Genomic DNA, 6,334 nt, shown 5'->3' with positions numbered 1-6,334 from the left:
GTAATACACAGACATATATAGTAGCAGTATATGATATGTAATACACAGACATATATAAGCAGTATATGATATGTAATACACAGACATATATAAGCAGCATTTGATATGTAATACACAGACATACAGTATATAGTAGCAGCATATGATATGTAATACACAGACATACAGTATATAGTAGCAGCATATGATATGTAATACACAGACATATATAGTAGCAGCATACGAGGTATGTCTATTAAATAATGAGACTGATTAAATAACTCATCTTTATTTATTGGTATTACAAGTGTAATGTTTGTCCTCTTCAATATACTCCCCATTTGCACTAATACATCGCTGTATTCCTGTTTTGCACTGGTGGAAGTCATGGAGCAAATCAATTTCTGTTAGTTGTTTCAACATATCTGCCGTTTTCTTCTTTACAGCATCAACTGATTCAAAATGTGGCTCTCTAAGCACTGATTTAACTTTTGGGAAAAGATAAAAGTCGCCAGGTGCTAAATCGGGCGAGTATGGAGGATGTATAAGTGTAGTAATGTGATTGTCGGTCACAGAAAGTGCTGTGTGAGCAGGCGCATTGTCCTGGTGAAGGATGAAACCATTTTTCCACAGTTGCGGCCGTTTCTTTCTGACTCTTTATCTCAACTTTTTCAAAACTTCCTTATAATAATGCTGGTTACTGTTGTGCATTCTGGAACCCATTCTTGCAAAATTACACCCTTGATATGTATAACACAGACATATACAGTAGCAGTATATGATGTGTATTACACAGACACATATAGTAGCAGTATATGATGTGTATTACACAGACACATATAGTAGCAGTATATGATGTGTATTACACAGACACATATAGTAGCAGTATATGATGTGTATTACACAGACATATACAGTAGCAGTATATGTATTACACAGACATACAGTATATAGTAGCAGTATATGATGTGTATTACACAGACATATATAGTAGCAATATATGATGTGTATTACACAGATATATATATTAGCAGTAGCAGTATATGATGTGTATTATACAGATATGTATAGTAGCAGTGTATGATGTGTATTACACAGACATATATAGTAGCAGTATATGATAGTAGCAGTATATGATGTGTATTACACAGACATGATATATAGTAGCAGTATATGATGTGTATTACACATGCATATGATATATAGTTGAAGTATATGGTGTGTATTACACATGTGATACAGTAGCAGTATATGGCATGTATGACACAGAAATATTATATGTAGTTGAAATATATGTTAGCAATAGATGGTGTGATTTACACAGGCATGATATATAATAGAAATATATGGTGTGTATTACACATGCATATGATATAGTAACAATATATGGTGTGTATTACACAGACATAATATACTGTATAGTAGAAGTATATGGTATGTATTACACATGCAGATTATACAGTAGCAGTATATTGTGTGTATTACACAGACATTATATATAGTTGAAGTATACAGTATGTTAGCAGTATATTGTGTGTATTACACAGACATGATATATAGTTGAAGTATACAGTATGTTAGCAGTATATTGTGTGTATTACACAGACATGATATATAGTTGAAGTATACTGTATGTTAGCAGTATATTGTGTGTATTACACAGACATGATATATAGTTGAAGTATATGTTAGCAGTATATGGTGTGTATTACACAGACATGATATAAAGTATAAGGGGCACTACTGGGGACACTGCATAAGAGGCACTACTGGGGGCACTGTATAAAGGGCACTACTGGGGCACTGCATAAGGGGCACTACTTGTGGCACTGTATAAGGGGCACTACTGGGGACACTGCATAGGGGGCACTTCATAAGGGAGACTACTGGGCATAAGGGGCACTGTATAAGGGGCACTACTGGGGCACTGTGTAAGAGGCACTACTTGGGGCACTGTATAAGGGGCACTACTGGGGGCACTATATAAGGGGCACAACTGGGGACACTGCATAATGGGCAATGCATAAGGGGCACTGCATAAGGGAGACTACTGGGCATAAGGGGCACTAGTGGGGGCATTGTATGAGGCACTACTGGGATACTGTATAAGAGGCAATACTGGGGGCACTGCATAAGGGGCACTGCATAAGCAGCACTACTGGGGCACTGCATAAGGGGCACTACTGGGGCAATGCATAAGGGGCACTGCATAAGGGAGACTACTGGGCATAAGGGGTACTAGTGGGTGCACTGTATAAGAGGGACTACTGGGGTACTGTATAAGAGGCACTACTGGTGGCACTGTATAAGGGGCACTACTGGGGGCACTGCATAAGGAGCACTACTGGGGAGCACTGCATAAGGGGCACTCCTGGGGGTACTGTATAATGGACACTATTGGGGGCAGTGCATAAGGGGCACTGCATAGGTGGCACTACATAAGGGGTACTGCATAAGGGGCACTACTGGAGGGATTTTTCAGTGGCCATGCCCCTTCTGGCATGTGGCTATGTCCACTTTTTCGGCGCACGCACATAGTGAGGGGGGGCTCCATTTTTCATCTTGCCCTGGGTTCTAAATACCCTACTTACGCCACTGGATCTGGAGCAGGGTTTTGGAGTTCTCATTGTACATTGATTTTTTTTTTATAAGATTCAGTGGTGGGCACCCGACGTGCACATGCACACCAACGTGACAACATAATTTTTATCTACACTTGATTTTAGTATAGATATTACTCTTAGCATTACCTTTTTCCTTTTCATCTTTACTATTGTACTTTTCTACATCAGGGTCCATAGGGTATCCACAGGATACCTTGGGGTATAGGTGATGACGTCAGGCATCGGGCACCATAGAGTTAAGTTTTCAGCATCCCAGGATGCACTAGGGTCCCCCTCCTATACCCCGCCCCCGAGCCAAGGCATCTCAGTTTCGTTTGGTGCCCGGCCGGAGTCGGATGCACCTGTTAGAGATGGGCTAAGAAGAGCCCCTGAAGTTTTCTTCAAAGCAGCTGTGGCTGCTTATCTGGATGTACAGCATGGACAGTCAGTACTGATGTCCATGCTGTCTTCCCTACACCGGTACTGATCCAGAACGCCAGTACTGATCCGGGGATGCTGGTAAGCATCTGGGGTCACAGCTAGCGGTGACCCCAGATGTTTTTGGACCATGGCCGGATCCAAGGGGGCAGCAGGTAAGCAGCGGGGTCCCGCGGTGGGACCCTGCTGACACAAGGTCCAGAGTCCCCAGGCAGGGGGCTCCCTGGGGACTGGCTGCAGCGTGGAGCCAGGTACCTAACCTGCGCTTCCACTACCCCCCTGGGACAGCGGACCGCGGCAGAGCGAAAGCGCTGCGGCGTCCCAGGGGTTAATTGCATGCCAGGGGAGCGCGCTTTTCCTGTCTCACAGCCGGCGCCTCCCGTGCTGCACACAGCCCTCTCTGCTCTGCTGACTGACCCTGTGGCAGCGCTCCTCCCCCAGGCTGGCCTCCTCTCTGCTCCTCGGTGGCCATCTTTCCTGGAAGCATGGTGAGCGCTGTTGGATGCTGAAGATCAGTGGCATCGCGGTCTGGGTCCCTCGGCATACCTCTCCTCCGTTGGATTAAGGTCTGTGTATGCAGCGCTGTGTCCTACCAGGCCCTGTGTCTGCGTAGTTGAGGATCAGCGCTGATAGTGCAGGAATTGATTTCTTTGCACTGTATGTGACTGCTGCTAGCGTCTGCTGCCTGTACTTTCACTTTCTACTGTCAGCCTTTTCACTGTCCCTGATCTTTTTCTGCTAAAGCCCTTGCGGTGCGGTGATTGCAGGGTGGTCTCACACTGTACTAACAAGTATCAGTGAGAGGGGTCACATACTTATCATCATGTCTGAGAGTGACTTTCCTCTCCAGCTTATGTGTACTACATGCAAGGTACCAATAGTGGAGGGGGAGGGTAACGCAGAGGGGCTATGTCGGCAGTGTTATTTATTGGCGCGGCCAATTACTGTCACGGCTACGGTACAGGAGCCGCCCTGGGCTTGTTTCGCCAAAGCGCTTACAACCCTCGTGGGCCAGTTAGCTCCGCAGCCTGCGTTCTCACAGATGGGATTGTCCCAGCAATCAGTGGTGTCGTCACCCATGCAGGGTTTCCCAAGACAATTGATGGTACCCCACAGTCTCCCTATTTCCCCTCCCCCGGTCTCTCAGGAGCCTGTGTGGGTTAATTCACTGACAAGTTCTGTACAGCACTTGTCGGACGTGTTACAAGGGGAGTCTGTGTTGAGGCCACATAAGCGGCTGATGGCATCTCTGTCCGCTCCTTATGAGGATGACGACGTGATGTCTGATGATGGGGAGATTCTGGATCTTTCTGACCAGGAACCTCTCCCTACTAAAGAATCGGACGCTAGGTCCAAGGTGTATATTCCTGGACTTATTCGGGCAGTCCGCACAGCTTTAGTGATTGAGGATGAAGATCCTCCGGTGTCCAAGTCTAAATATGCATTTTTTAAGGATATTAAGGGTGACGCCACAGTGTTTCCTCTTTCAGGTCAGTTAGTGGACCATTTAGAGGAGGCGTGGAAACATCCTGGCAAACGGTAGCAGCCTCAGAGACGCTTGGCGGTGGCTTATCCGTTTGCGGATAATTATTTTTCTAAGTGGGAATCCCCTCCACAGGTGGATTCTCATGTGACACGCCTAGTTCATAGTGCCACATTCCCCATGCCCTCCATGTCTTCCTTGAAGGATGCTACGGTCCGTAAGGTGGAGATCTGCCTAAAGTCCGTTTATTCCCTTGGGGGGAGGGGCAGCTAGGCCGGCTATGGCCATTTGTTGGGTAGCCAGAGCTATGGAGCGCTGGGCTGATAGTTTGGAGGCGTCTTTCGATTCCGACTGTTCGGCTGAACAGACTGAGTTGATAGGCAATCTCCGGGATTCGGACACTTATATCAATGAAGCGGTTTTGGATATCAGTACCCTGGTGTCTCGGATTTCTTCGGCAGCTGTAGCTGCTCGTCGCACCTTATGGTTGTGATCTTGGAAGGCGGACGCTGATTCCAAAAAGGGCTTGGAAGCTTTGCCTTTTAATGGAGAAGTCCCATTTGGTCCGGATCTGGACAAAATTGTAGCCACGCTGGCGGCAGCCAAATCTGCATGTCTCCCGTCTGCTGCAGTTCCTTCCAGTTCAGGTACGTCATCCTTTCAGCCTTACAGGGCCCAGGGTAGGCCTAAAGCACAGTCTTTTCCCCATTAGGTTGGCCCAAAAAAATCGGCCAAGCCCCGGAAACAGGCCTGGAGTACCAGACGTCCGGCCCCTAAGCCAGATAACAAGCCTGCAGCCTGACGGTCCGGGCCTCCCTTTGGGGGATCCCAAAGTGGGAGGCCGCCTGCTGCAGTCCGCCCAGTGTTGGTCGGTTACCACGACAGACACTTGGGTTCTCGAGGTGGTTTCTCACGGGTACGCCCTCTCCTTTCGGCACAGGCCCCCGTCTCAATTCTTCACCACGGGTCTTCCATCAGACCGGAACAAAGCCTTGGAACTGCGGAAGGTTTTGCACACTATGCTCCAGGCTGGAGTTATAGTGCCTGTTCCATTCTCCCAGAGGGGCCAGGGTTTCTGTTCCAATCTGTTTTTGGTGCAGAAACCCAATGGGTCGCATCGTCCGATCCTCAACCTCAAAGCACTCAACAGGTCTTTGTGGGTGCCGAGGTTTCGGATGGAGACCCTATGGTCCATCATTCTGGCGCTGGAACCTGGGGATTACATGGTGTCGTTGGACATACAGGACGCTTACCTGCATGTCTCTATTCTTTTACGCCATCAACAGTTCCTCAGGTTTGCAATCCACATGACCACTTTCAGTTCCGGGCGTTACCTTTTGGGCTGGCGACAGCACCACGTGTATTCACCAAGGTGATGGCGGTCATGGCGGCTTCCCTGCGGCTGCAGGGAGTCCGCATGTTGCTGTACTTGGACGACCTTCTTTTGGTGGCAGGATCTCCAGAGCTCCTTCTACACCACTTGGACCTGACCATTGCGGTACTGCAATGGCACGGCTGGTTGATAAACTGGCAGAAGTCCACCCTGATCCCGTCTCAGAGGATTCTGCACCTCGGAGCCTTATTGGACTTCGGACAGCAAAGGATCTTTGTGACGGGGGAAAAGATCTCTGCCTTGCAGTTGAGGGTGCGCAGTTGTCTGCAGAGTCGCCGTGTATCTCTACACTCGGCGATGAGGTTACTGGGCTCCATGGTGTCAGTATTCGACATGGTGGAATATGCCCAGTTTCACTCCAGCCCTCTGCAGCAATTGATCCTGTCCAAATGGAATGGACTGCCTCAGAGTCTAAAATCCCAGATGATGGTGCTCACT

Source organism: Taudactylus pleione, unplaced genomic scaffold (genome assembly GCF_031769625.1).
Source record: "Taudactylus pleione unplaced genomic scaffold, aTauple2 ptg000447l, whole genome shotgun sequence".
Lineage (NCBI taxonomy): Eukaryota > Metazoa > Chordata > Amphibia > Anura > Myobatrachidae > Taudactylus > Taudactylus pleione.
The sequence above is the reverse complement of the archived record's forward strand: the minus strand, read 5'-3'. Positions refer to the sequence as shown.